This window comes from Rhinoraja longicauda, chromosome 11 (assembly GCF_053455715.1).
Source record: "Rhinoraja longicauda isolate Sanriku21f chromosome 11, sRhiLon1.1, whole genome shotgun sequence".
Taxonomy (NCBI): domain Eukaryota; kingdom Metazoa; phylum Chordata; class Chondrichthyes; order Rajiformes; family Arhynchobatidae; genus Rhinoraja; species Rhinoraja longicauda.
Window position 1 is genome coordinate 6499680 of NC_135963.1, and position 11702 is coordinate 6511381.

The following is an 11702-nucleotide window of genomic DNA, read 5'->3' on the forward strand; positions in this document are numbered from 1 at the left end:
CTACCCCGACATTCAACATGGCTGACCTATCTTTCACTCTCAACCCCATTCTCCTCTCTGCTCCCCATAACCCATCTCCCCTCGAGTTAGAATTGGTCGTCCTTGACTTCATTCTAAGTATTCATCGCAAGCAACAAAAATCGATTATTCATTTCATTATTTTACATTTCTCAATAGTTGGTTTCTCAATAAAGTACTGTTTTCTCAAGAAATCTCCAACTAGTTTGAGCAGAGACGCCAACATCAGTCATCAAAAGCCCTCAAGCCAATTTGTATTAAGTAACTATTTGAAGGTTTGTTAGAATCTCCTTGAGTTATTCTATGTGACTCCAATTTTCTTTCGTGCTTTGGGCAAAGACATTTTACCACTACACTTTCCTTGAATTGGGTACAAACTATGTGTTCAAGAATTTTGCTCGTAACACCAGGTTTAGGTTGAAGCCATTACCTGCAGTTTTGGTGCCCAGATTTGAGAACTGTATTCTGCGTTCTGTGGACCAAATCTTCAGTTATTTTCAAAATTGGCAATTGATAATAGATGCACATCATCAGAATGTCTGTATTGATCTAGTCCTGCTATCAGTATACAAATATTACGTGGTACACAGTGCATGAAATGATCATAAAAGGACACAAAGTGCTGGAGTAACTCAGTGGGTCAGGCAGTATCTAAGGAGAACATGGATAGATGATGTTCGGGTCGAGATTCTTCCTCAGACTTCTTAAACTAAACTAGTGTTTTTTACTATGATGGGGCTTCATCTTTGGGAAGCAGCTACACTCTTTTTATTTGCAAAACCTGAACATGACTGTGTAATTACTATTCTATGGTTTTTAAAGAAACAAATGCTCTCCACTCATTCACATCTAATTGTGCCTCATTTGCAAGATACACTAAAAATTGGTTTGTCTCCAACTACACTTCCCATTCCTGTTCTCAATGAAGTTTCTAACAGTATAAGAAAATAACTGCAGATGCTGATACAAATCGAAGGTATTTATTCACAAAATGCTGGAGTAACTCAGCAGGTCAGGCAGCATCTCGGGAGAGAAGGAATGGGTGACGTTTCGGGTCGAGACCCTTCTTCAGACTGATGTCAGGGGGGCGGGACCAGTTTCTAACAGGAAAGGTGGACTGTCTGCCTGTCAAGTACGACAGGCTCTTTGCCAGAACAAGCCTCCACTTTTTTCCAAATCTTTCACGCAGAATCTGGCACTGCATATTATTTCCTTGAACAATCTCCTGTAGAAAAGCATTCCAAGTCAAAATTTCCCCACTTCCCCTCTGTCAACTTCACTGTTGTAATCTTTGTCCAACATTTTACATTTGACAATGAAGCCTGGGAATTAGATTTTGTCCTTATTAGTCCTTGATTAGTACGGGTGTCAGGCGTTATGGGGATAAGGCAGGAGAATGGGGTTAGGAGGGAAAGATAGATCAGCCATGATCGAATGGCGGAGTAGACTTGATGGGTCGAATGGCCTTATTCTGTTCCTATCACTTATGAACTTATTAGTGTGAAAAATAGGGTGTGTGTGTGTGTGAGAACTGATAGCTAATCGGGTGGCCAACAAATGGGGCCGCTGACTGCCGAGGCCTACCTGAGGCCGCCGACCTCCACCGCCTCCCCGGGGTCGTTGCCGCCGACGTCCGAGGCCCACCTGAGGCTTCCACCGCCGCTGCCGCCGACCTCCACCACCTCCCCGGGGTCCGCTGCGACCACCGCCGACCTCCACCGCCTCCCCGGGGCCGCCGATTGCCGAGGCTTACCTGAGGCTGCCGCCGCCGACCTCCACCGCCTCCCTTGGTCCGCTGCCGTTGACGACCGAGGCGTCTGCACAGCCGCTGCCGCCCACGTCCTTCCCGACCTCTTCACCGCCGCCCACGCCCTCCCCGACCATCCGCTGACCAGGCCGGCCGCCACTTACCCGGGCTCCAGGTCCCCGCGGGCCTCCCCCAGCGACCGTTTCGATCCACACCGCTCCACCGCCCAGCAGCAGGTCACAGCCGTCGTTGTCCCCGGCCCCCGGGACCAACAACAGGCTGCAGCTCCACCCGGCCCACAGACACCACGCTGGGCCCACAGCCCCCACCAGGCAGAGTCCCACAGCACCGCTGGGTCCTACTGCCCACCCCCTACTACAGGTAACTGCAGCAGGGGTTCCACTAGGTCTCCCCCTTCCCCCTCTAGCCAGGCGACCCCAAGTACTCCTCATGCCCCCCTTTGCCCTGGTAACCCACCACCCCCCCCTCACCATACATCCCCTCCACCTCCACCTGCCTCCATCCGACCCCAACCCCCACCATTGCCGGGTGTTTACCATCCCCCCTGACCTCCCCCTTTCAGACACAGAACCGTCTGTCCTCAGCAGAGGCCTTACCCTTTGTTCCCCTCCGCCCCCACATCAACGAGTTCCGCGTCCGCCATGACGTGGAGCTCTTCTTCCGCCGCGACGTGGAGCTCTTCTTCCGCCTCCGAGCCTTTTTCCATGGTAAGGAGTCCCCACCCCCCACTGATGACCCCTTCTCCTGTTTCCAATGGACCCCCTCCTCTTGGACCCCCCCTCCCGTTTGGCCAACTACCCTCACTAGAACTTTTTATCTCCAACTGCCGGCATGACATTAGCCGCCTCAAATTCTCCACTCCCCTGACGAACTCCAACCTCTCCCCTCCTGAACATACAGCCCTCCACTCACTCCGCAACAACCCGGATTTAATCATTAAGTGGAACAGCATCCCTCTCCCCATCAGAACTGCCCGCTCCATCGACTCCTTTAAGTCCAGGCTCAAAACCTATTTCTACTCCCTAGCGTTTGAGGCTCATTGAGGAGGCGCTGTGAACTGTTTTGTATGTGCTGTTATGTTTGTGTGCTACTGTATGTTTCATTTTTTCCTTAGTACCTAATCAGATGTACAGCACTTTGGTCAACGTGGGTTGTTTTTAAATGTGCTATACAAATAAAATTGACTTGACTTGATTAAACCCGCTGACAAGGGAGGGGCTGTGGTAGTCTGGCGTGCTGACCTCTACTGGACCGAGGCCAGACGACAACTCTCAGACACCTCTTCCTACGTATCCTTGGACCATGACCCCACCGACAAACACCAGACCTTTATCAGCAGCACCATCACGGACCTCATCATCTCCGACGATCTACCCCCCAGTGCCTCCAAACTCATAGTTCCCCAGCCCCGCACGGCCCGATTCTACCTCCTAACCAAAATCCACAAACAGAACTGTCCCGGCAGACCCATTGTCTCTGCCTGCTCATGCCCCACCGAACTTATCTCTACCTACCTCGACTCCATCCTATCCCCCCTGGTTAAATCCCTCCCCACCTACGTCCAAGACACCTCACACGCTCTCCATCTCCTCGATAACTTCCGGTTCCCAGGTCCCCACTCCCTCATCTTCACCATGGATGTCCAGTCACTCTACACTTCCATCCCCCACAAGGATGGTCTCGAAGCCCTCCGTTTCTACGCCTGCCTCTTTGTTGGGTACGTCGAACAATCCCTGTTCCAGACGTACACTGGCCCCATCCCCGAACTCTACCTCCGCTACATCGACGACTGCATTGGTGCTACCTCTTGCACACATGCAGAACTCACTGACTTCATACACTTCACCTCCAATTTCCATCCTGCCCTTAAATATACCTGGACTATCTCCGACATCTCCCTCCCGTTTCTGGACCTCACCATCTCCATCGCAGGAGACAGACTAGTGATGGACATTTACTATAACCTGTAGATCCATGTCTGGTTTTACTGTTGTGCACCCGGTCCATAATCCAGGCCGGGTTTTGTACTGGGTTACACAGGAATCAGGCGGGAGACGAGGTAATGGAAGCCAGCATCTGTACTATAAGGCCCTGCTAATAAAGGACTTATATATATACCTGAGTGCTTCTCAATGAACACACTCACAAACATGGTGTCAGAGGTGGCCATTATTTAGCTTTTGGGTCACCACAATTTGTTTCCTCAAGACTTTTGACGTCTCTAACCATGGCTGATTCTTTTCGGAAGCCTGATCCACTTGTCTTCGACGGCAACATCGGTGAACGTTGGCGCACCTTCGAGGAAGATTACGATGTATTCTTTATTACGATGTATACCAGGTTCGAGGTCGATTTGAGTACAGTGTTTAAATCCTGCGGGTTGATGCATATACGTATCTCCCGCTTGTCCTTCTTGGTCGCGGCCACCATCGAGGACACCCAGTCAGTGGGCTCCGTAACAGGAGCAATAACTCCTATAGCTTCCATCCTGTCAAGCTCTGCCTTGACCCGGTCTCGCATGGCAACTGGGACGCGATGAGCAGGGCGGACCACGGGTCTCACATCCCGGTCAATAGTCATTGAGTAAGTGATAGGCAGCTTGCCCAGTTCATCGCTGAAAAGATCCTTATAGTTCGCGAGGATCTGTTGTGTGGAGTCTGGGACTGGCGCAAGCTGATGCACGGCCTTGCCGAATGAAATCAGTCCCATGTTGATACATGCTTCAACGCCAAGGAGAGGCACGACTGTGCCATCAACAACGTAAAATTGTAAATTGTACGATTGTGCTGCGAGGTGGCACCGTAGCTCCACCACTCCAATAGGAAGCACTTCGTTCCCCCCGTATGCCTGGAGGGTTGCGTCACATGTTTTTAATTCCTCAGCTCTACGAAGCCTTGAAAACTCGGCAAGAGATATGACGTTGCACGCCGCACCTGTGTCTACTTTCACAACAAAAGGCCACAGTGTTCTCCGTTCTCGATGCCAAGACCTCGTTCTGGCAAATTCCCCTGGACCACAAATCATCTCTGCTCACTACTTTCAGCACATCCTTCGGACGCTACAGATTCCTGCGGATGCCGTTCGGGATTAACGCGGCCAGTGAAGTGTTTCAACGCTCTATGGAGCAGCTCTTCGACAGATGCCCATGTGCGATTGTTGTCGATGACATTATCGTGGCGGGTAAGGACGTGCAGGAGCATGATGTTAACTTAACGAAGGTACTCAATCGTGCCAGGGAGATACACTTAAAACTCAACCCCAACAAGTGCAGGTTCCGTGTCAACAAGGTAAAATATGTAGGACATGTTTTCACCAGTGAGGGCCTCAAGGCTGATCCTGAGAAGACAGCAGCCATCAGTGAGATGGCAGTTCCGACTGACGTCACCAGCCTACAGAGGTTCCTGGGCATGGTGAACTATCTTGGCAAGTTTATTCCTCACTTTAGTGAACTCTCCGCTCCACTGCGACAGCTATCTCACAAAGACATTGCATGGACGTGGCATGAGCAACAACAGCGGGCTTTTGACGCTCTCAGACACCTGATGTCGTGTCCTCCCACCCTGGCATATTTCGACGTCAATCGACTAGTTACGCTGACCTGCGACGCATCCCAGTATGGACTCGGTGCTGCGTGCCTGCAGGATGGCCAGCCCATTGCTTATGCCTCAAGGACCATGACAGACGCGAAGACACGCTACGCACAAATCGAGAAAGAACTGTTGGCGGTTGTCTTTGCATGTGAAAAGTTCGACGATTACATTTTCGGCAAGGCTGCCATTGTGGAGACCGATCACCAACCACTGATTTCCATACTGAACAAACCACTCCATGCTGCCCCGGCGAGACTGCAACGTATGCTGCTGCGTCTCCAAAAGTACGACATTACACTAACCTACAAACCCGGCAAGGACATGCACCTAGCTGACACCTTGTCCCGTGCGCCTAGGAAGACCTCTAACGAGCATGCTGCCGAGAAGGATTGTTTTGATGTCATGATGGTCGATCATCTCCCCTCGTCTTGTTTGGAATTGTTGGTGGCACACACGGCAGAGGACGACACGTTGCAGTCGCTTGCGTCCATCATTCGACACGGTTGGCCGAGCAAATCGCATTTGGTACCATTCTCTGTATAACCGTACTTCCCCGTTAGAGATGAGCTGGTTATCGAGAACGGGGTCATTATGAAAGGCCACAAGGCGGTGATCCCTGCCTCACTACGGCAGCAGTACTTTGACGCAATACATAGGGGCCATCCTGGCGCTGAGGCAACGGTTCAGCGAGCCAAAAGTATGTTTTTCTGGCCTGCTATATCCGACTACGTGCACCAGAGGGTGCAATCATGTGCAGTATGTAACAGCTTGGCCCCACATCAGCAAAGGGAACCACTTTTGCTGCACCCGGTTCCTGATTTACCCTGGTCCTCTGTGGCCACTGACATTTGTGAGTGGCGTGGCAATCAATATCTGGTTCTGGTGGATTCCTATTCCGAATGGTTCGAGGTCGATTTGCTCCGCACAGTTTCCTCAGCGGCGATAATTCAAAAACTGGCGAGACATTTCTCGGTCCATGGGTCTCCTCACACCCTCATGTCGGATAATGCCGGTCAATTTACCAGTCAGTGTTTCAAGGACTTTGCCATGCGCTGGGATTTTAAACACATCACCAGCAGCCCGGAGTATCCACAGTCAAACGGGCTAGCCGAGAGGGCTGTCCGTAGTGCCAAACAGGTCATGGAGAGATCCAGAAGAGCCGGGTCTGATGTATTCCTGGATCTCCTCAATCTCCGTAACGTTTCACGTGACCCGGTATTGGGTTCGCCGGCCCAACGATTGATGTCCAGACAAACTCGTACCACCTTTCCTGTTGCAAGACACCTGCTGCAGGCACATGTTCACGAGCCCCAAGTTGTTCAGGCTCAGCTGCAACATAAACGGCAGATCCAGAAGGCGTATTACGACAGGTCTAGCCATCCTCTCCAGCCTCTGTCCGGGGGTCAGACGGTCCGTCTGCAGACCCAGAAGGGTCATGATCGTCTGGGTGTCGTTAGTGGGACCTGCCAGGAGCCGCGGTCCTATCTTGTCCAATCGGAAGGAGGAACCTACCGGCGGAACAGAAAACACCTTCTACCGGTGAATGAGCCGGTGCCAGCTCATCCGCGTTCACATGGCTACGCGGAGGTCGCAGATGGCGGGTTACAGACCAATGTAGGCCAGGCGTCGGCAGACCACAAGCTGGTCTTAACACCAACAAAGGAGCCGGTGATGGAATCACCCATGACTTCACTGGTGCAGTCTCCTGTGCAGAAGGCCGTTGCGAGACCAGTGCCGTTTGAACCACCATCCATGGTGCTGACACCTACAATGGGTACGGCGGAGGGCTGGTATTGTACTCGTGCAGGACGGGTCTGTAAGCCCAATCCCAAGTACCAAGACTGTGGCTAGACACTTGCTATGGACTCTGGTTAATTACGGTCGTTACCGTTCCCCTTTTGTTTATCTTACTCGAGTTGTATCCTCCTCTGTTTAGCGTTGCTGTAGTTGTCTTTTCATCCCTTGTATTAGGATGGGGGTAAGTTGTAAGTTGTAGTTATTTCATATTGTTATCTAGTTTGGGGGGGCTTATGCTTAAGAAGGGGGATGTAGATCCATGTCTGGTTTTACTGTTGTGCACCCGGTCCATAATCCAGGCCGGGTTTTGTACTGGGTTACACAGGAATCAGGCGGGAAACTGGAGGTAATGGAAGCCAGCATCTGTACTATAAGGCCCTGCTAATAAAGGACTTATATATATACCTGAGTGCTTCTCAATGAACACACTCACAAACAAACCCCACTGACTCGCACAGCTATCTGGACTACACTTCTTCCCACCCGGTCCCATGCAAAAAGTCTATCCCCTACTCCCAATTCCTCCGTCTACGCCGCATCTGCGCCCGGGATGAGGTGTTCCACACTAGGGCTTCCGAGATGTCCTCGTTCTTCAGGAAACGGGGCTTCCCCTCCTCCATTATAGATGAGGCTCTCACTAGGGTCTCTTCTACATCCCGCAGCTCCGCTCTTGCTCCCCCTCCCCCCACTCGCAACAAGGACAGAATCCCCCTTGTTCTCACCTTCCACCCCACCAGCCAGCAGATCCAACATATCATCCACCAACATTTCCGTCACCTACAACGGGACCCCACCACTGTCCTTATCTTCCCATCCCCTACCCTCTCTGCGTTCCGCAGAGACCGTTCCCTCCGTAACTCCCTGGTCCACTCGTCCCTACCCAAACCACCCCAACCCCGGGCACTTTCCCCAGCAACCGCACGAGATGCAACACCTGTCCCTTTACCTCCCTCCTCAACTCCATTCAAGTCTTTCCAGGTGAGACAAAGGTTCACCTGCATCTCCTCCAACCTCATTTATTGCATCCGTTGCTCTAGATGTCAACTTATTTACATCGGCGAAACCAAGCGCAGGCTCGGCGATCGCTTCGCTGAACACCTGCGTCCGGTCCGCATTAACAAAACTGATCTCCCGGTGGCCGAGCACTTCAACTCCCCCTCCCATTCCCAGTCTGACCTTTCTGTCATGGGCCTCCTCCAGTGCCATAGTGAGGCCCACCGGAAATTGGAGGAACAGCACCTCATATTTCGCCTGGGCAGTTTGCAGCCCAGTGGTATGAACGTCGACTTCTCCAACTTTAGATAGTCCCTCTGTCCCTCCCTTCCCCTCCCCCTTCCCAGATCTCCCTCTATCTTCCTGTCTCCACCTATATCCTTCCTTTGTCCCGCCCCCCTGACATCAGTCTGGGAAGAAGGGTCTCGACCCGAAACGTCACCCATTCCTTCTCTCCCGAGATGCTGCCTGACCTGCTGAGTTACTCCAGCATTTTGTGAATAAATGGAATCACAGATTGGGCGCAAATGCGGTAAAATATTTCCCGTTAGTATGTTTTTCACACAGACTTTGGAGATATAGTGTAGGAACGGGCCCTTCAGCCCACTAGGTCCATGCCGACCAGCGATCCCTGTACACTAACACTATCCTACACACTAGGGATAATTTTACAATGATTCCAAAGCCAATTTACCTGAAAACCTGTACGTCTTTGGAGTGTGACAGGAAACCAGAGAACCTGGAGAAAACCCACATGGTCACAGGGAGAATGTACAAACTCCATACAGACAGCACCTGTAGTCAGGATCGACCCTGGGTTTCTGGTGCTGTACGGCAGCAACTCTACATCTGAGCCTATGTGCCACCCTAACAGATTATTGTTAAAAGGGCATTATCTCCTGGGCTCCAAATGGCAGTGGGATGCAGAGTTCAAAACTGCTTCATCATTGCCAAGCTGATTACTGGAAAGGACATTAAATCTGGGCATGCACACACCACAAATAGAAAAGGACTGCCCTAGAGCTAAGAGAATATGCAGCTGGTGGCAGGGTGGGGTTAGGTCAGGGACAAACGTATGAATCGGAACAGGAACACTTCATTATTTAAGCTGGTGAAGAGCGCAGGGAAGACTTACAAGCATGTTGCCAGGACTTGAGCACCTGAGGTATGGCGAAAGGCTGGGCAGGCTAGGACTTTATTCCTTGGAGCGCAGAGGGATGAGGGGTGATCTTATAGAGGTGGGGAAAATCATGAAGATGATCTATTGGGCAGGAAAATCACGAACCAGAGGGCACAGGTTTAAGGTGAGATGGGTAACTTTTAATAAGAACCTGAGGGGCACGTTTTTCACTCAGAGGGTGGTGGGTGTATGGAACGAGCTGCTGCAGGAGGTAGTTGAGGCAGGGACTATAACAGCATTTAACAGACACTTGGACAGATACATGGATAGGAAAGGTTTAGAGTGATATGGGCCAAATGTGGGCAAATGGGACTAGTTTAGATGACACATCTTCAACAGTAAGGACACGTTGGGTCGAAGGACCTGTTTCCGTGCTGTATGACTCCATGACTATTTAATCCCACTGCATCATTTGCTAAGATCTTGGCTGAACTGCTGGTGACCTTTTTTTTATGTCTATGAATGTGCCAGGCGTAGATTGGGCCTATAAATATGAAGATCTTTGTACAACTCAACAAGCTGCTATTGTTATTCGTAGAATCTCTCAAAGAATCTCCCTGAACTCAAAGTACAGGGAGGTTTTATATTAATTAAGCATAAAGATAACAACAGGTACCTAAATAAAGTCATTGAGTCATAGAGTGATACAGTGTGGAAATAGGCCCTTCAGCCCAACTCGCCCACACTGGTCTACAACGTCCCAGCTACCCTAGTCCCACTTGCCTGCACTTGGTCCATAATCCTGGTAATAATACAGGTTCAATACAGCAAACCTTATATTTAATGGACCTCCCTTGTAACGGGCTGTGGTTATGGTGGACAGACATGCGAACAGCTGCTGACGCCATCCCCAGCTTACACTTCAGCCCAACTCGTTGATGCCGACCAGCTTTTATAACTGAGTTAGTTCCATTTGCCTGCGTTTGGCCAATATCCCTGTAAACATTTCCCTTCCACATACCTGCCTTTCAGTTTAGTTTAGTTTTGAGATACAGTCCAGCGCGGAAACAGGCTCTTCTGCCCTCTGATGCCCACCAGTCATCCCCACACATTCACACGATCCTACACACACTAGGGACACTTTACAACTTTACCAAACCAATTAACCTACAAACATGGACGTATTTGTAGGGTAGGAGGAAACCGGACCTCCCAGGGAACACCCACACAGTTTACAGGGAGAACATACAAACTCCGTACAGACAAGCACCGGAGTCAGGATCGAACCAGGGTTTCTGGCGCTGTAAGCAAACAACTCTACCACTGCGCGACCTTGCTGCCCTGCCTAAATGTGTTTTAAACACCATTGCTGTGCTCTCCTCTGCAGCTCCCTCTGGGAGCTTATTCGGACTATAGTGGCTTCACCTTGTACTAAAGGTTATTGCCTTATTATGTATCTATACTCTGTAAATGGCTCGATTGTAATCATGTTTTGTCTTTCTGCTGACTGGTTAGCAGGGAACGAAAGCTTTTCACTGTACCTTGGAACACATGACAATAAACTAAACTCAACTATTAACCCCCTCCATTGTCTGTGTCCTTGACCCAAAGTCATCACCTCTATTTTGCTGCTTGGCTGAAATGGAAGATAGACACAAAAAGCTCGAATAACTCAGCGGGACAGGCAGCATCTCTGGAGAGAAGGAATGGGTGATGTTTCATGTCGAGACCCTTCTTCAGACCAGTTGGGGATAAGGGAAATGAGAGATATAGACGATGATGTGGAGAGATAAAGAACAATGAATAAAATATATGCAAAAAAGTAAGGATGATAAAGAGGAAACAGGCCAATGTTGGCTGTTTGTTGGGTGAAAATGAGAAGCTGGTACGACTTGGGTGGGGGAGGGATAGAGAGAGAGAGAGAGGGAGAGACACCCCTCACCCCCTCCAACTCTCCCCCTCACCCCCTCACCACCTCACCCCCTCCACCTCTCCCCAATCCCTCCACCACTCCCCCTCCAACTCTCCCCCTCACCCTCTCCCTCTCACCCCCTCCAACTCTCCCCCTCACCCTCTCCCTCTCACCCCCTCCAACTCTCCCCCTCACCCTCTCCCCCTCCACCTCTCCCCATCCCTTCCACCTCTTCCCCTCCAGCTCTCCCCCTCCACCACTCCCTCACCCTCACCAGTTCTCCCCATCCCCTCCACCTCTCCCCCTCCAGCTCTCCCCCTCTCCCCCTCACCTATTCCAACACCCCTCTCATTCCTCTTCCTTTCACCTCTTTCTCCCACCCCCTCCTCCTTCATCTCCTCCAACCTTCACCTGCACCTGAATTCCACATACCTAACTGCAACCTGCACCCTCCCTCCCTCTCTCCTCTGCACCCTCCCTCCATCTCCCCACCACACCCTCCCT